Source organism: Lithobates pipiens, unplaced genomic scaffold (genome assembly GCF_037356315.1).
Source record: "Lithobates pipiens isolate NorthernLeopardFrog02 unplaced genomic scaffold, aLitPip1_a1.2 Scaffold_16, whole genome shotgun sequence".
Lineage (NCBI taxonomy): Eukaryota > Metazoa > Chordata > Amphibia > Anura > Ranidae > Lithobates > Lithobates pipiens.
The window spans coordinates 432,084,764-432,104,907 of NW_027507748.1; the positions used below are offsets into that span (position 1 = coordinate 432,084,764).

Here is a 20,144-nt window from a genome sequence, read left to right on the forward strand (position 1 = left end):
CTTTAACACTTCTAGTTTACTTCTAGAGTGGCAAAATACAAAGTAGCTATCTTAGGTCAATATCATCTCATGAATTACAAAAAGTAAACACATTCTTCAAATACATTCATTTGAAGACTGTACATAAAATGTTGAAGTGTAAAGCTGTCAATGCTGTACAAACACTCCCACGCTTCGAGCACTGTGGTGCGGGACAGGTTTAGAAATGTAAAGCCTACTATAAAAAGTAGTTGCACCAAGATGCCGATTTTAATAGTCTTGTATCTGCGCAAGAAAAAAAAAAAAAAAAAAAAACAAACACACACACACACACACACACACACACACACACAAAATGGGAAAGTAGAGAAATCAAGTATGTTAAAGATGGATTGTAAAGCCTGGTTTATAAATATCATCCTCTACTCTCTTTGTAAGCAATGGTAAAACTTTTTTTTTTTTTTTTTTTTTTTTAAATACTGTGTATATACTCTTGCATACTTAAAGCTGAGACTAAGGCAAACTGCTACATACATATTTAAAATGTTTTTTTTAAAAAGACCCACACACCACACAAAACATACAGAACCGTTTTACCAGTGTTCTGCCAAAAATTGGCCCCCCATCGGACAGTGTCCGCCCGTACTGCGCAGGCACAGCGTTTGCGCAGCATGGAGGACAAGGAGACTCCGAAAGTCTCAGAGGATGAACGGCGCCTGCGCACTTAATAGTACCTTCTGCCCCGAGTCCAGGTTCAAGCCCCACCATGCAAGTGGACATACGGTAACACATAGTAACAGGGCCCCTCGCGGGCTCGCTTCGCTCGCCACACTTCAGGCGTAGCCTCACTTCACTTGGCTATTTTTTATTCTAACTCTATGTCCACTTGGATGGTGGGGCTTGAATCTAGACTCAGTGTGCAGGCGGCGTTCATCTTCGGAGACCTTCGGCATCTCCTTGTCCTCCGTACTGCGCAAGCACCGTACAGGGTGGACACTATCCGACACAACACCAGACAATAATTTGTATTTCTGTCCATCTATTCATGGGATTTACACAGCGCTATCACACAGCTCAGTCCTTAATGGCAGTGGACCTGATCTTTCTCTGCTACAAATGGTCATTCACGTACAGGTCTCGTGCCAACCCTGTGGGCTGGACAGTAAAAAGGAGAAGCAGCACACTGATGAGCTCATCACTCGGTCACTCACTGCTCTCCTCCTGTCAGCATGCCTCTCACTACAACACACTTGATTTGGCTCATTCCCCTTTCTGTGCTCTGCTGTACAGTAGGCTTAAGAGGCTGATGCCAAGCCAAATTCAGGTACTTTCACTGATTATTATTTTTTTGATGTATTAATGAATACAGAGCTGCATTAAAGGGGTTTGTATATCTTACTGGAGTACAACTTCAAAATATATATCTACATCACCATATCGCCTAAATTTTAGGCAGATTAAAAAAAAATTACACATATTAGCATAGCTCTGTATTTATTAATACATATTAATTGTATACAGCAAGGCTCAGAGTGGAAGAACATGAAGCAGCATAAGGAGCCAATCAGTTGTACTGCAGCGATTTGTCAAAGAAGCTGCTGCTTCTCTTTTCACTGTTCTGCCACCTGTAAGTGTTACTGAACTGTAATAAAAGTGCAGAGGTCTAGCAGAGCTGTGCACATCTCAGTCCTGGATGGACAAATACACCAGTGTTGCGTCAGTTAAAACAGCTCTCTTAGGCATTCACCCATACACACATGGAAGCCTAAATGGGGTGCAGGCAGTTGGGATGGACACTGCACCTGTCCCCCTCGGGCACACAAACTTCGGGGGAGGGCAAAGATACAAGGGGTCTCAGTGGCAGATTCGCTTACCGGAGCAGTTGGTAATGACGGATATGACCAGGTCCTTTCCCCTCACTGAATGGATGCTGAGTGAGGGAAAGATGGCCCCCCCACTCGGCTCCATTGCATTAGAGGGTGGAAGAGATGTCAAACCTCACTTCCACCCAATGCTCTTAAAAAAAAAAAAAAAAAAAAAATTTTTTTTTTTTTAAATTTAATTTTAATTTTAGTTTAAATATGAGATCTGAGGCCTTTTTGACCCCAGATCTCATAATTTAAGAGGTCCTGTCATGTTTATATTCCTTGTAATAGGAATATAAGTGACCCAAACTAAAAAATAAATAAATAAAAATAAAAAACAACATTTTTTTTTTAAAGCGCCCCGCTGCCCTGAGCTTGCATGCAGAAGCGAACACATACAAAAGTTGCGCCCACATATGTTCAAATCACACAAGTGAAGTATCGTCACGATTGTTGGAGCGAGAGCGAAATTCTGGCACTAGACCTCCTCTGTAAATTCTAAAACATGTAACCTGCAGACATTTTTTAAATGTTGGCTATGGAGATTAAAAGGTAAAACTTTGTAGCCGTTCCACGAACTGGGGGGCAATTTTGAAGCGCGACATGTTGGGCATAATATTATCTTTCAATAAAATATATATTATATATATATATATATATATATATATATATATATATATATATATATATATATATATATATATATATATATATATATATAGCTAATTTTTATTTATTTATTTTTTTACTTAAATAAAGTGCTTGTAAGACCGTTGTGCAAATACGGCGTGACAAAGTATTGCAACGACCGCCATTTTATTCTCTAGGGTGTTAGAAAAAAATATATATAACGTTTGGGGGTTCTAAGTAATTTTCTAGCCAAAAAAAAGATTTTACCTTGTAAACACAGAGTCTGAAAAATAGACCCAGTCTTAAAGTTAAACGATGAATCATGCAGCTCTACAGTGCATTTAACTGTAAACCTGGAGTTCAGCTTTAATACTAGACCCATAGAAAGTCATGAGAACTTGTTGCCAATTTCCAGTCTATCTTGAAACCCAAAACTTCAGTGACAAAATAAATCTTCAATAAACATTTGCAAAGAGTAGCAATATAAATGTAACCAAGCCATCCCTGAGTTACTTTTGTTGGCGTATTATAACATATGTAATAAGCATTGGATGAAGTTCTTTGATTCCCACTTGCACGGCATTAGAAATGGATCACACCCTGCTAAGAGCAAAATACTTTAGTGGCATTTAAGCAAAAAGCAAGAATTAAAAGACTTGTAATCTTTCTTTTCACATTTCATCTATTCTGGGTATGTGATGTGGACATGTGTAACTTGTCTGAAGGAGTGAGTCACAATGCCAGCATGGCAGCCAAAGATATTTCAGCTTAACCCTTGCTTTTGTTGGCAAGTTTCATTTGTAGTCAGCAGTCCATCGTAATGTGGGTAAATGCTGCAGATCTTTACATTTAAAAGTCTCCATGAATGAACACTCAGAAAAACAGCATAGAAACAAATACTACTGGTATAACAAACATACAAACTTTATCAAACAGGAAGAATTATTTATCTCCCAATGCAATCAATAGGAATTCTTACATTCAGGAGATGTGCACATGAGGAAAGTAGGTTGTGCAGTATAAAAACGACTAAACGACTGGCTCAAGACCTCTTCTGAAAGCCACACTTAATTTGGAAAAACAGAAAGCCTAGGTTACCCAAACCAGCAATATTTTCTACATAGTCTTCCTAAGTTAGCCCACCAAGATAGGCTCAAACTACAGAGTGTGGGGGATAAAGGCAACAAGCTATTGCTGACATCTAAAAATGCTGGCTGCCTGGCTATCATAAAGAAACAGCATAAATACTTAAGCAGCTGACCGAAAACGGGTGGGGCAAGCAGGGTTGTGTACAGGGTGGATACAAATCAATGATAAAAAAAAAAAAAAAGGAATTTTGATTTACCGTATATACTCGAGTATAGGCCGACCCGAGTATAAGCCGAGGCCCCCAATTTACCCCCAAAAAACTGGAAAACTTATTGACTCGTGTATAAGCCGAGGGTGAGACATGGCTGTCCATCCCTGTGTGTCCGTCCATCCCTGTGTGTGTGTCCGTCCATCCATCCCTGTGTGTGTGTCCATCCATCCATCCATCCCTGTGTGTGTATCCATCCATCCATCCATCCCTGTGTGTGTGTGTGTGTGTATCCATCCATCCATCCATCCCTGTGTGTGTGTGTGTGTGTATCCATCCATCCATCCATCCATCCCTGTGTGTGTGTGTGTGTGTGTGTGTATCCATCCATCCATCCCTGTGTGTGTGTGTGTGTGTGTGTGTGTGTGTGTGTGTGTGTGTGTGTGTGTGTGTGTGTGTGTGTGTGTGTGTGTGTGTGTGTGTGTGTGTGTGTGTGTGTGTGTCCGTGCAGCCTTGTGTGTGTGTCCAGCCTACCTGTGTCCCAAGCCTCCGTCCCGAGCCGCCGTCGTCCCGAGCCTCCTCCGTCCTGTGCCGTGCCTCCTCCGTCCCGTGCCTCCTCCGTCCCGTGCCGTGCCTCCCCCGTGCCGTGCCTCCTCCGTCCCGTGTCTCCTCCGTCCCGTGTCTCCTCCGTCCCGTGTCTCCTCCGTCCCGTGTCTCCTCCGTCCCGTGTCTCCTCCGTCCCGTGCCGCTCTTCTCGGCGGCCATTCTACAATTCAAAATTCCGCCTCCGCCTGTGATAGGCGGTACACTCAATTTCCCAGCAGCCTGTGTTCCGCCTATCACAGACATCCTCTCATACTCGTCCGTAGTATGAGAATGAGCGGATGTCCGTGATAGGCGGAACACTGACTGCTGGGAAATTCAGTGTTCCGCCTATCACAGGCGGAGGCGGAGAAGGAGGCGCGGCTTTTGAAAATTAATGTCCGCCGTCTGTCTGCTCGATACGCTGATCGAGCAGTCAGACAGCGGCGACTCGAGTATAAGCCGAGGGGGCACTTTCAGCCTCAAAAAAGAGGCTGAAAATCTCGGCTTATACTCGAGTATATACGGTAAGTAAGATTTTTTTTTTGTTTTCATCAAAATTTGAAATAACATGCTTTTGGAGTAAAATAATCAAAAGACATTTTTCTATTTTTTTTTTTTTTTAACAAAGTGAACTTTATTTGAACAAAGAAACATACAGGTCAGCTCAAGACATGCATTCCATCAATAAATTAACCATGTACATATAGCAAACAGGACATTATTACTAGGTAAAGAGCATACCACAAATCTGTGCATATAATTAATCACTGTACACCGAAGTGAGCGGCGTCTGGTAGAGGAAAAAAATAAGAGGGGGGGAGAAAGGAGGATACGCCATGTTCCGGAGGCGTAGGGGGGGACAGTAGTGGAAGAGTGGGAGAAGGGAAAAGCAAGGGGGGGCCAGGAAATCAGGGGGGGGGCCAGGTTAAGCCACAAGCCCACCCAATGTGACAGAGGGAGAGGGGGGGGGGGGGGGAGGAAAGGGAGGATCAAAACGGGCCATCCGGGGAACAGGTAACAGTCACCAGACGCACATCCCACGCTCCCCGCCGGTGGATCCTCACTCCCCCTCTGGAACAGGAGGAGGAGTCACCACCGACAGAGAGCCCCACGAGTCTATCCAAGAGGACCAGACCTTGTCAAATTTGTGTGGGCAGTTTCTATTGATATATGTAATTTTGTACAGCGGCAAAACAGCATTCAAGGTATTTCTCCAGGCAGTGACAGTGGGCAGGAGCTCAGACCTCCATTTCAGCAACACCTCCCGTCTAGCGTAGTAAGCGGCAAAAGCCACAAATAGTCTTCCATATTTCCCCACAGTCTGGTCATCCACCACATTCAGAAGCATGAGTTCTGGCTTCAACTGCAGAGAGCCCTCAACCGCCTGATTAATGTCAGTCAAAATCTGAGCCCAAAATGTTTGTAGCTCTGGGCAGGACCACACCATATGCATAAATGTGGCCTCTTCGTTACCGCATCTAGCACATACTGGGGATCTATCCTTATATATAAACGCCAATCTCTGCGGCGTATAATAAGTCCGATGCAGAAACTTTAGCTGAATAAAACGGTCCCTAGCCGATATCAAGGTTGATACATAGGAGGAGACACAAGACTCCCAGTCTTCTTCCCTCAGGGACGGAATATCCCTCTTCCATTTAGCGTAAAGCCGGGGCAGACTAGGCTTCCTAGAGGCAGTCAGGTGAAAGTAGATTGTGGATAGGGGGGCCATTAGAAATTTAGCAGTTAACAACGTTTCCACCGGGTCTTTCCCAAGCGTCACCCCGTCCGGGAACTGGTGCTGAAAGGCGTGCCTCAGCTGTAGAAACCGGAAAAACATCCAGTTCGGTAGTTCAAATTTAGCTTTGAGTTCGGGGAACGTACCCAACCTACCCCCTATCACCACATGCTTTAAAGTGACTATCCCCTTTCTAGCCCACACCTGGGGGTCCGGAATACTCCGAAAGTGAGACAGACTCGGATTACCCCACAGGGGCATGTGGGGGGAGACTACCCCAGAAATCCGATGGGCCTTCCCCACCCGACTCCACACCCGGACTGTCGTACGCATCAGGGAGGTAATGCGAGGATGCGCTCCCACCCCCCGGTAGGGCAAGTTGCTTAGAGCTGCGTAAGACCCCAGAATCGCAGCCTCCAGAGTCACCGCTGGGTTGTCCCTCGGCTGCGAGAACCACCACCGGGCAGTAACCAACACCGCTGCCCAGTAGTAGCGCTGGAAGTCAGGAAGGGCGAGCCCGCCCTGCCCAACCGCCAGTTGCAGGGTGGACAGTGCCAAACGCGGCACTTTGCCCAGCCACACAAAGGAGGTGATAATAGATCTTAGCTTGTTGAAGTAAGTCACCGGGATCTCGATCGGGGTGTTTCTAAAGAGGTAAAGAAACTTCGGCAGGTAGACCATCTTAATGAGGTTCACTCTCCCCACCGGGGACAGGGGCAGCGCCCTCCAGTCCATACAGCACCTAGAGAATTGGGCCAATAGCGGTTTCAGGTTAAGCTCCATATACCGAGCCGTTGGGCCACCCATCCATATCCCTAAGTATTTAAAGCTTTCCACCCAGACTAGCGAGTTCTGCAGAGTGGGCCTAGGCCCGGACGGGCTCAAAGGGTAGATTAAGGACTTCCCCCAGTTGACTTTAACACCAGAGTATGTCCCAAAGTCGTCGACCAACTGCAAAGCCGCAGGGAGTGAAGAGGAGACCTCCGTTAGATACAGAATAGTGTCATCCGCATATAAGGATATCTTCTCCTCCAACACTCCCACCCGAATGCCCCGCACCTCGGACGCATCCCGGATTTTAGTGGCCAGCGGCTCCACCGCCAGGGCGAAAAGCCCGGGCGACAGCGGGCATCCCTGTCGGGTGCCCCTTCCCAGGGGGAAGGCCCGCGAGAGGGAGTTGTTCGTACGTATACGAGCAGTCGGGGAAGCGTACATCAACTGCAGCCACTGAATAAACACAGGACCAAACCCAAATTTGCGAAGGACAGCCCAGAGGTAATCCCATTCTACTGAATCAAAAGCCTTTTCGGCATCCAGGGACACCACCACCCCCGGGCTGTCCTCCCGTGCTCCATCCAAGTGTGTCAGCAATCTACGTATGTTGATGTCAGTCCCTCTGCCCGGCATGAAACCGGACTGGTCCGGGTGTACTAAAGCTGTGATCACCGTGTTCAGGCGCGCCGCCAGAACCTTCGCCAGGATTTTCAGATCCACATTCAAGAGAGATATGAGCCTGTACGAGGAACACAGTTCAGGATTCTTGCCAGGCTTAGGGAGGACTATAATAACCGCCTCTGACATGGACCCAGGGAGCACCCCGTCGTCTCGCGCCCGCAACAGAACCTCTCTAAAGACAGGTAGAACGTCGTCCGCATAATATTTAAAAAACTCCGCAGGGAACCCGTCCGGGCCAGGCGTCTTCCCCCCCTGCAACGATTTAACTGCCCGTTGGACTTCCGACAATGTTAGGGGGCTATCCAAAGTTTCCCTGGCCGTGTCAGTGAGACACGGCAGGTCTACTTGCGCCAGGTAGGAACTCAGTTCCTCCCCCGTATACCGAACCCTAGAGCTATAAAGCTCTTGATAGTAAGAGGCAAATCTAGCATTAATCAGAGACGGATCAGTTAGAATTTCCCCATCAGACGCCTGTATGCGCGAGATCGTTACCGGAGAAGAATGCTCCCGAGACAGCCAGGCCAACAGCCTGCCACTGCGCTCACCCTGCTCAAAAATTCTCTGGCTCTGGTGGAGCAAGCGGACTTTTGTAGCGGAGGCCCGTAAAAGTTCGACATCCCTCAGAGCTTCCCTGAAACAGGCGTAGGTCTGAGGCGATCGGTCCCGAACATAGCTAGACTCCAATAGGAGGACTCTGTCCTCAGCTTCCTGAAGGTCCCTCCCGATTGCCCTGCGAACCCCACCAATGCGAGCCTGCAAGTGCCCACGCATACACACTTTGAAGGCATCCCACGTATCCGGAATGGGCACCTCCCTATCTCGCGTGCTCCAGAAGTCAGCAATATCTGGAGAGGCGCCAAAGGCTCTCTGAGGGGGGACAAGACAATTCCAGCGTCAGGGAGACCGGGGCATGGTCCGAGATCCCCCTGGGTAAGATGGAGATCCCCCGCACCCTGGATAGGACAGGACCCCCCGAGTACACCAGGTCTATCCTGGAGAAAGTCTTGTAGGTCGCTGAGTGACAGGTGTAAGCCCTCAGCTGGGGATGTCGCCAACGCCAAACGTCAGTGAGGTTAAACACCTCGGCCCACGCCCCCAGCGCCGAGGCGGCGCTCGAGGCCTGCGACATTCTGTCCACTGCGGGGTCCGGGACCATGTTGAAGTCCCCCATCAGCAGGATATTGTCCGTGCCATATTGCGTTAGTTTCGTCACAATCTGGTACAGCAATGACACCGAGGCCGGTGGAGGCAGGTATAGCCCCACCAACACCACCTCCAGGGACATAATACTGGCATGGACAATGACAAACCTCCCCATGGGGTCTACCTCCAGGGCCAATAGTTGGAAAGAAAGAGATTTGCGGATAAGTATACTCACTCCCCTCGCTAGATTCGAGTAGGTTGAATGATAGGAGTGCCCTACCCAATTTCTGCGCAAACTCAGAACTCTGCTGCCTATTAGGTGTGTCTCTTGCAAAATACAGACGTGGGGAGAGTGCTTCTGCAAAAACTGGAACACCAGCGACCTCTTAACCTTAGAGTTCAGTCCCCTGGTGTTCCAGGATATAATTTTACAGGAAGACATAAAGCACTACATACCACTTCACAAGGTCAGGCCGAGCTCCCGCCACACCGCCATCTCGTGGCCGCACCAGTACAGTATCAATGGAAGACAGAAAACAATAATGACATTTAACAAGCTGACTCATACAAACTTCAACATGTTGGAATAAAACAATAACCCCAACCCCAATCCCCCCTCCCCCCACCCCGCCACCCCCCACCCAACCCGGAGGGGGCTTCACTCCCAAACCAAAAAGGGACAACAGGCCCCCGTGGGGACGTGCACTGCAAGAGGGCACCAGAGACCCGTCCTCTGGAGAACAGTACATGGAGCGGGTATCGGAGTCCGGCAAGTCATTACAAACTAATCTCCCGGCCAAGGCCGGGGGCACGTAACTTAGAGGCCAAACCTGACAGGGGAGGTGGGATGGCAAGAGGGCCGCCCGCCCCCAACACAGTCAACTCGGGCAGAACCCACGGATCCGAGAGGCCGGGGGCACCCCAACATTACAGGGGCCCCAGGGACCCTCCGGCTCAACCCAGCAGGGGTCCAATGTCAGAGATCCAGCAAGCCCCTTCAGGATCTAACCAAGGCCAGGCTACCCCACACCCCGGGACAATCAGCACAGTTCCCAACCCACCAGAACCCCCAGAGAAGCAGGATAACCGGGGATGCCCACGCAACCGACAGGGCGGCCAGCAGACACTACGTGCCGGCTACACAAAAATGGGGGGGGGGGGGGGGGAAGCAGCCGGGCGAGGGCGGTAAGGCGGCCCAGTTGGGATCACCGTACTTCAGGATACCGGCCATGTCCAGTTCCAAAGTCCAACGGGGCCGGAGTCAAAAGTCAGCCGAGCCGGGGGGGCCTACTCCGACAGGGAGGGGGGGAGGGAGGTGATCCACCATAGAGTACTGGCCCGATCGGGCCGCCGGTCCATAGGATCCTAGCGATCGGCCCCCCCGCCCCCCCCCCCCAAAAAACCCACCCCCCAAACAAGTAAAAAAGAAAAACAGGATAAGGTCAAGTGGCCAATTGAGTGGCAGCAAGGTCAGGTCACTGGTAAATTAATGCCGCTGCACCGTTTCAATCCAGGAGGAGGCCTCCTCCGGGGAAGTAAAGAATCTCACCCGCTCCCCATCCTCCACCCGCAGTCGGGCCGGGAAAAGCATGCTGTATTTCAAGCCCTTGGAACGCAGCTTGGCTCGGACCCCATCGAAGGACTTGCGCTGACGTTGCGTTTGCACGGTGTCGTCCGGGAAGATCATTAGCCGTGCGTTTTCAAACTTCAGCTCCTGGACCCCTCTAGCCTCCCGCAGCACCACATCCCGATCTTTATAATGCAGAAGTTTAAAAATAAAGGTGCGAGGGGGAGCGCCCGGTGGGCCTCTGGTAGCCGGCATACGGTGGGCTCTCTCCACTGTAAAGAAGGGGGAGAACTGGGCCCTTGGTAGCAGTTCTTTCAGCAGCCTTTCTATGAATGAAACAGGGTCAGTACCTTCAGAACCCTCCGGGAGGCCAACGACGCGCAGATTGTTGCGCCGGTTCCGGTTCTCGGCATCCTCCGCACGGGACTCCAGGGCCTTGACTCTGATTTTCAGGGTATGGATGTCACCGGCATGGTCCCGTACCGCATCCTCCGTTGCGGACACCCGCTGTTCCACCTCCGCAACTCTGCCGCGGAAGGAGTGCAAATCGCGGCGAATAAAGTCCACGTTGGTCTGCAGGTGATCCATTTTGTCCATCAGTGCTGCCTGACCCGTGGCTATGGTTTGTAGAGCTGCAGCGATGTCCGCCGCGGCCGCAGGAGGAGCGTCCGCGGCCTCCGTCTGAGACGCCATGTGACTCGAGGATTCGGCCCGGCCGCCCGCCGGGGCCCTGTCTCGTACGGCGGTAGGCCGCGAAAATCTCCGTGAGCGGCCGCCGGGCATGACCCGGGAGTCCCTGCTGCCGTCGGAACACACACCGCCACTCAGGGCCACACCAATGCCGCCTAACAAGCAGGATAAGCGGCCGGACTCCGGGAGCTCTGTTACTGAGCGTCCTCTCCCAGCGCCATCTTGGACACGCCCCCGACATTTTTCTATTTAAGACAAACTAATAATTTTATTTATTCAGCATGAAATGGAGCCTAATTATGTAGCACGAGGCTGTATATCCTGCAGTATTTACATTTTTGGTAAACTCATTCAATGAATCCAAGCTCTGCAAGCTGAGATAACATGCACTGCACTGATGCATTCACACAATTTCAAAGTAACCATGAGATAAAAACAAATTCAGGAATATTCCTTTATCCCATCGTTTTTCAAATCTATGTACACTACAAACTATGATTATTGGAAGAGAAATGCATCTGCACCAAGCTGTAAGTTTGAGTAGGAAGGGCAAGCAGTCTTTTGGTGGTATTTGATCACCTCTGCGGTTTTTAATTTTTGCTCTATAAATAAATAAAAAAAATAAAAATAAAAAATAAATAAAAAGGGAACAGCAACTAATTTAAAAATAAATAAAAAAAGCCAACACACACCATCTTACTTTTTGCTATAATAAGTATCCCACTTTTTTTTTCCCCAAAAAATAAATTTTCCTCAGTTTAGGCCGATATGTATTCTACATATTTTTGGTAAAAATTGCAATAAAAGCGCATACTGATTGCTTTGCGCAAAAGTTATAACATCTACAAAATAGGGGATAGATTTATGCCATTTTATTTTATTACTAGTAATGGCAGCGATCTGCGCTTTTTATCAGGACTGCAATATTGCAGCGGACAAACTGGACACTTTTGAAACATTTTTGAAACCATTGACAACGTCGATTTGTCTAGCCGAGTAAAACTGCGGCGGCTGATCTGGAAGTGGTTCACCCCTTCCGGACTGGCTCACAAGGATATATACGTTGGCACTTTGAAGAGGGATCGTTGTTATGACAGCAGCTTCAGTGAGTGGTCTAGATTTAGATAAGTAATCTCACTGCTAATCTGTCGCAGAGACCACCTTTATCAGCAGTGGGGGGGGAGGCCCTCCCGCTGCTTTCCGGAGCCATCGGTAATGATTGGGTTTCGTCTCCCATTAGGTATGGAGACGAGCGATGGGAAAATCATCATTTGGCTAACTTTACTGTTGTCCTATTTTTTCATGCAAAAATTTTTTTCCAAAAAAAAGTGTGCTTGCAAGACCGCTGCGCAAATACGGTGTGACAGAAAGCATTGCAACAACCGCAAATTTATTCTCTAGGGTGTTAGAAAAAAAAAAATATTATATAATATAACGTTTGGGGGTTCTAAGTAATTATCTAGCAAAATAAAAATGTTTAACTTGTAAACACCAAATCTCAGAAAAAGGCTCAGTCCTTACAGCGGAGTTCCACCCAAAAGTGTAACTTCCGCTCATCTGCTTCATGGCTAGGGCTCCCTCCTCCTTCCCCTGTCGCCGGGCCAGTAGGAGAGAGAAGCGGGCCTCACACATACGCAGTAGGGTTCCCGGCATGAAGCCGAAAGGCTACACTGCCTGGTACCCTTACCCGCAATGGCTGAGGCAGCACCAGACAACTACTGATGGAGACATCAGCTTCTCTTCTCTAATTACAATGATTTACAACATAGTTACATATAGTTGGTAAGGTTGAATATAGAAAACAGTTCAACCTGTGTGGGTGTATATAAAAAAAAAGAAAAAATACTATCAGTTCCCATATCCCCATGTTGTTTTTGCTAGGATGCCTGTCCAAGAGTCTTTTACAACCATCCATACTTCTATGCCATTCGGTAGCTGTTGGTTTCTGGGAAAACTTAGAAAGTAAAGATGTAAAAGCAGCAAGAAATACAGGATTGATGGCCAATTACTACTGGACAGGGGTTTGGAGTATTATCCAAAAAATAATAATTTAACAATCATGTCGTACTGGAGGAGCCACCTAATCATGTATTCTTCTTACCTGGAAAAACATAAAACCACCGTCCACTGGACTTTGGCTCTAGAAGGTTGAGGAATTGTATCTGATGGAGGATTCGATAACCTCTTAAAAACGAAAAGTGTATTGAAAACTTGGACTTAGGAACATATTTACGTATTCCTAGGAGGGCAGGGCCTTCTTTGATGTGAGCTCCACTGGATGTTAGAGGCCTCTGCCACCTTCCCTGGGTCATACCAATCTTATTCTCCCACCCCGTCCTCTTTCCATCGTTCCCTTCTGGGAGACACACGTCCCAAAAAGACTGCAGGACCATTCACAAAGCACAGCACAACTCACGCATGTGCAGTAGGAAACCGGATGTCAAGCTGGAAGGCTTCACTGACAGTTTCCTCTTACCCAAAAGCCGATTGGCTCAGCTGTGGGCCTCCTGCACTAGGTTGGTTATCATGGACCCGTTTGTGTCATTCTGTGTTTGTCCCTTGTGAGAAGCATTTTATAAATAAATTGAATGAAAAAAAAAAAAAAAAAAAATAATGAATTCAGACATTGTGTGTATGTTATGTGCTTGCTAGCACATGCACTATGGTGTGAACAAGTCCTAACATTGATATATAGGACTGACAGCAGGAATTTCTATGGTAAAGAGAGAAGAGATACAGATTACAGCCAGCCCTGTCCAGTGGGCTTTGTGTTCACTCTGTATGGGAATTGATAAAAGTTGGCAAAAAAAAAAAAAAAAAAAAAAAAAAAAAAAAGGGAAGTGTTCAAGATGCTGACTAATAGTCATCTTGTCAGAAAAAAAATAAATAAATCAATACGAGGGTTTAAAGCATATATGTTGACCTCCAGCAAAAAAAATAGAATTCCTTCATAAATCATGCCTAACATTAATTGTAAAAAATTACTCACCCCAGTTCTGCATATCCCATTTTTGTTAGATATAAAAAAAAATATATTATAATATATATATATATATATATATATATAATAAATAAAAAAAAAAAAAAAAAAATAAAAAAAAACCACGTATCTTCCGCTTCCTACTTCCTTCTGGAAATGCCTTTTGGGATTGTAGTTCACTGAGCTAATAAGAAACTACAAGTCCCATGAATCATTGCCTTTTGCCTGGCACATGCACTAGCATTTAACTCTGCTCAGCTTTCTCCTCCCCTGTGAGGCTCCACACTGCTGTGACTGGAAGAAGAGAACCCGAGGAGATGCAGATATTCTGTCTCACAAAGCTCTGATTATAACAAGAATAAGAATGGGGAGTTGCATGAAATTTAGAAAAAAAATTGGAAAGTCACAGCATACATGTGATATATATATATATATATATATATATATATATTATACACACATACAGGGAAACTCAAATCTCTGCTCCTTACGGGGGAGTGGCTGTCAGCGAGGAGTGCAGAGCGTCTGTGAGAAGGTACGTTTAAGGGTAATCCAAATACATCTTTTGAAATACCTACAACCGGAAGCAAGAGCTTTGCAGGGACTAAAGATAATGAAAGGAGCTGCTTTTTTTTTTTTAATCTGCAAAGTGCTTATTGTTCATAGGGGCCCCCTTATCTGAAACATAGTAAGCTTTTTAAAGGTGAACTAACCCTTTCAAGAACTTGTTAGAAGCTGGAACTGGGATAGGGGTGTCAGTGCACAGAGGGCTGGTGATAGATGCTCATGTGTGACAAAGCAGCACATATTCACAGGATTTAAAGCGATTCTAAAAAAGACAAAATAACAAAAGATGTCATACTTGCTTAGGGCTTTATCTCACCGACTACAGGCCAAATTTAGTGACCTGGAGGGTCAGTTTAATTTTGAGATATATAATGTTAGCATTTACAATGGGTAAGCCCAGGCCCTTTCAGAGATCAGAGAAAAGCTTTGAAGACTCACCAGACTAAAGAATTTCTGGTTTTCAGAGTACAAATACTAGCACAGTATTTGTGCACTTTCAGAATACTGGAAGCCAAGCCCTCGTCCAAGACTCCTTGTATGAAATTCAGCATCACTGCCACTTAGACTGAGCAGCTACCACTGGCCAGATCAAGTAGTACATGGTCCCAGTAACAGGCTTCCTGCTTTGTAGGGTTGCACCGATACCACTTTTTAAGACCGAGTACAAGTACCGATACTTTTAAATGTCAAGTGACAGTTTTCAAAGCATAATACAGACTAACAATATCTTCTTTATAATTATGAAGAACTGTAACTGGCATTGGCACTGATAAGGAGGCCCTAATATGCAGCAGTGCTGATATGTGGCACTGACTGATGGGCACTGATTTGCAGCACTAAATGGCTGGCACCGATATGCAGGACTGAAGGGCACTGATGGCCGACACGTCACACTGATAATTGGAACTGTTTGGTAGGCTGTGGCACTGAAAAAAATTGCAGCACCAAAATAAAAATTGATAAAAAAGAGTGAGCTGTACACTAACACCCATCTTGATACACCCTACACTCGGCCTCAGTAAACCTAGTCAGAATGCAGCAGTGGACATCTTGTTACACCCAGCCCATACAGTATATGGGCTGGGTGTAACAAGATGTCTGCTATCACCTTGTGACCGCAGGCTACTTAGGCCGAGCGCAGGGTGTACCAAGATGGGCGTTGCAGTGTACATCCTCTGTCAGAGACTCAGGCCGTCACTTCCTTAATGATTCTGATGGCCTGGGTCACCGATGCTGATGGATCGCTGCAGCTGCGACTCACACCCCTGCCCCATAAGCTTTTCTTCCTCCACTGCAGCCTGCAAGAACTCACACTGTGCTCCGCCTTCTCCCACCCACTGACTTCCGGGAATCAGGTATCGGATGGAGCATCGGCTACTCAGAATTGGCACGGATACTAGTAGCGGTGCAACCCTACTGCTTTGGGAGCAGAGAATTAATCACTTTGTCAGACAGGTCTTAGTTCTGGTACCAGGAGTGTTTAAAAGGCAAAAAAAATAAATAAATAAATAAAATAAAATAAAAAAAAGGGGGGGGGGGGGGTAAAGAAGAACTGAAGGTGATGGCTCTTGTGAGCCTTTTAAGCCCTCGGATCTGGTTGTTTTTTGCAGGGTTTAACTTTAAACCATCTCCCTCTAGTAAACTGTGCTGAAAAGGATTTGGAAATAAAGTATTTTTCCTTAAAAGGATAGAGGAGATTTCAAAAGTTATCTCTGAAAAGGAGAGCAGGAGCCAAACTTAAAATTTCAATTACACATAGCATCTCACAAGAGTACAACACTAACATTCTTGTAAATATTTTATTATATCTTTTCATGTGACAACACTGAAGAAATGACATTTTGTTACAATGTAAAGTAGTGAGTGTACAGCTTGTATAACAGTGTAAATTTGCTGTCCCCTCAAAATAACTCAACACACAGCCATTAATGTCTAAACAGCTTGCAAAAGTGAGTACACCCCTAAGTGAAAATGTCCAAATTGGGCCCAATTAGCCATTTTCCTGCCCCAGTGTCAAGTGACTTGTTAGTGTTACAAGGTCTCAGGTGTGAATGGGGAGCACGTGTGTTAAATTTGGTGTTATCGCTCTCACACTGGTCATTGGAAGTTCAACATGTCACCTCATGGCAAAGAAATCTCTGAAGATCTGAAAAAAATAATTGTTTCTACATAAAGATGGCCTAGGCTATAAGAAAATTGCCAAGACCCTGAAACTGAGCTGTCAGTGCTCAGACCATACGCTGCACACTGCATCAAATTGGTCTGCATGGCTGTTGTCCCAGAAGGACGTCTCTTCTAATGATGCACAAGAAAGCCTGAAAACTGTTTTCTGAAGACAAGCATACTAAAGACATTGATTACTGGAACCAGGTCATGTGGTCTGATAAGACCAAGATAAATGTATTTGGTTCAGATGGTGTCAAGCGTGTGTGGCAGCAACCAGGTGAGGAGTAAAAAGACAAAAGTGTCTTGTCTACAGTCATGCATGGTAGTGGGAGTCTCATAATCTGGGGCTGCATGAGTGCTGCCGACACTAGGGAGCTACAGTTCATTGAGGGAACCATGAATGCCAACATGTACGGTGATATAATGAAGCAGAGCATGATCCTCTCCCTTTGAAGACTGAACCACAAGGCATTATTCCAACATGATAACGACCCCAAACACCTCCAAGAGGATCACTGAATTGCTAAAGAAGCTGAGGGTAAAGATGATGGACTGTCCAAGCATGTCTCCAGACCCAAATCCTATTGGAGTATCTGTGGGGCATCCTCAAACAGGAGGCGGAGGAGCGCAGGGTCTCTAACATCCACCAGCTCTGTGATGCCGTCATGGAGGAGTGGAAAAGGACTCCAGTGAAACCTGTGAAGCTCTAGTGAACTTCATGCCCAAGAGGGTTGAGGCAGTGCTGGAAAATAATGGCAGCCACACAAAATATTTTTGTCCAAATTTGGACATTTTCACTTAGAGGTGTACTCACTTTTGTTGCCAGTGGTTTAGACATTAATGGCTGTGTGTTGAGTTATTTTGAGGGGACAGCAAACTTACACTGTTATACAAGATGCACACTCACTACATTACATCGTGTGTAAGGGCCATTAGTCTTTTGTAAATGGCAGCCCCACAGATGTCCATTGCTGCTACTCATTTAAATAAAAATATAGGACTGAGCTATTGGTATTCCTGCATTGCAGTCACAGTTTTAGTGGCAGGTTATATTTATGCACACACACAGACGAGCCATTAATATGTTAAAATGTCAACAAAACAAAGTCATTTCACTTTTCCTTAAAAAGCATTAAAAATATTTTATTTAAAAAAAGGAGCCTATTTATAAAACGTATTCACCTAAGATTCACATACATCTTTCACCCAAAATTCACACATTTACTAACTGCATTTAATTGAATAAATGTACGAATCCGGGGGGGGGGGGGGTGTAATATATCTCAATACAACAAACCCCTTTTGCTCCTAGCAGCCATGTTGGGCTCTGATGAAGACTCTGACCCAAGTCCCTGATGTAAAGGGGCCTCTGATGTAGGCAGAACTGTAATTGGGGCCACAAAGGACCTCTGCTCTCCAATTTGGGTTCCCCCAGCATTTATGTGGGGGGGGGGGGGGGGGGGGGGGGGAGGGCAAAGCACTTACTCTGTCCAAAAATGCTGTGCTTATGCCTGCTACTACAGCCACACCCCTGGCTATCAGCCATGCTGTTATGGTCTGTGGTAAAAGTGTACTCTGATGGGGACTCTGACGATAGCCCTGATGGAAGGAGTGGCTCTGATGTAAGTGATACTCTGACTTTTTAGTCTCAAGTTTATTTGGAATTTCCTTGCTTTGAGGCTGGGTTCACACCGCTGCGGGGGGAGAACCGGATGTGATTCGCACAGCAAATCACATCCGATCTCCGTAGCACTGCGAGTTCAGCCATACAGATAGTATGGCTGAACTCGCAGCTGTCCCGCAGCAAACTCGCACAGGACCCTTTTTTGGGTCCGCAACGGAATCGGATCGCATGGGGGTTCACACCATGCGATCCGATTCCTGTGCGAGTCGGCAGATCGCACTGCGATATGCCGACGGATCTGGGGGTGTCATTAACATAACATTGACACCCCCAGCCGTCCGCATAGGGCAGTGTGAACTGCCGGCGGGAGGTATGCGATGCGGGAAAACGCCACGGATTCGCGGCGTTCCCGCATCGCAATAGTGTGAACCTAGCCTAACTGTTCTTTCTCTGTTCTTAGGGCCAGTTGATTTCAATGGGCTGCCAAAAACACAAGAGGTCACAAAAAAATAAATAAATAAAAAAAAAAAAAAAAAGGTAGAGCAAGCACTATTTTTGCAAATCATGCCCCACCGGACCACATAGTAGTACTACAGTACAACACAATCTGGGGGGCACAAATGCACAGCATTGGCAAGATGCGCTTGGGGTGCCATTAACAATGAATGGCTTCCAGATGCCTCTTGCAAGGGCAGCATGTTTGCATACAGGAAATGCACACAGAAAATGCCTTTCCTGCACCACGTTCCAGTGTAAATCAGCCCTTAATTATATCATATTATCTCAAAGTGAAATTATTTAAACATACATTTATAAAACATTTGTTTAGCCCACCAAGATTTGTAAAATATACAATGTGGCTCTTGTACTGAAAAGTTTGGAGACCCTTGATTTACGTGAGGTTACCTCATTGTTGAAAATATAAATGCACTAAAAGAAACACAAGCCAACTAATTACATTGGAACAAAGTCAGTAAAACACTCCCTACAACACATCTGCTGTAAATACCATAATATTGCACTTAATCAGCTGTCTGGAAAGCAATCTCAGGACAGCTTGCTCTAGCACAATTACTTGGCCGCTAGATGCGAGTTTAATATAGAGAATCATGAATCAATCTTATGATCAGAGTTTTCCAGTCAGAAAACATAAAAGAAAAGCTGTGACCAATGAAGAAACAGACAAAAAAAAAAAAAAAAAAAAAAAGTATATATATATATATATATATATATATATATATATATATATATATATATATATATATATATATATACACACACACACACACATATTAGTAAATAGATAGGAACAGTATAACATATTTGTTTTACTTTTTTTTTTTTTTTCACATTTCTTCAGTTACTTGCTGAATTCCAGGCCTAGGAAAAATGTCCTACATCCCGAGTGCCTTTAGGAGAGGCTTTCTCAGCTAAGCACACCCTCCCGTCTGCATGCAGGAACCAAGGGCAGATGAATTCCAGGAAGTAAATGCTACATGAATCATTTGCTCTTACTGATGGCCACGGACAGGAATGTTAGCGGAGGTTTTTCAAAGTGATTTCTGAGCAAAATAAAGCATGGAGATTTTGCTTTCAACATTAAAATTTTTGGTTTGTTTTGTTCAGATACAATGTACCGTATATACTCGAGTATAGGCCGACCCGAATATAAGCCGAGGCCCCCAATTTACCCCCAAAAAACTGGAAAACTTATTGACTCGTGTATAAGCCGAGGGTGAGACATGGCTGTCCATCCCTGTGTGTGTGTCCGTCCATCCCTGTGTGTCCATCCATCCCTGTGTGTGTATCCATCCATCCATCCATCCATCCCTGTGTGTGTGTGTGTGTGTGTGTGTGT

The 20,144-nt window shown here is 46.0% G+C and overlaps 1 protein-coding gene across 1 annotated transcript in view; it reads right to left on the reverse strand.

The window, feature by feature from the left end:
* LIMS1 (LIM zinc finger domain containing 1) overlaps window positions 1–20,144 on the reverse strand; it is a 139,049-nt gene that overhangs the window by 106,863 nt on the left and 12,042 nt on the right. The window lies entirely within an intron of this gene.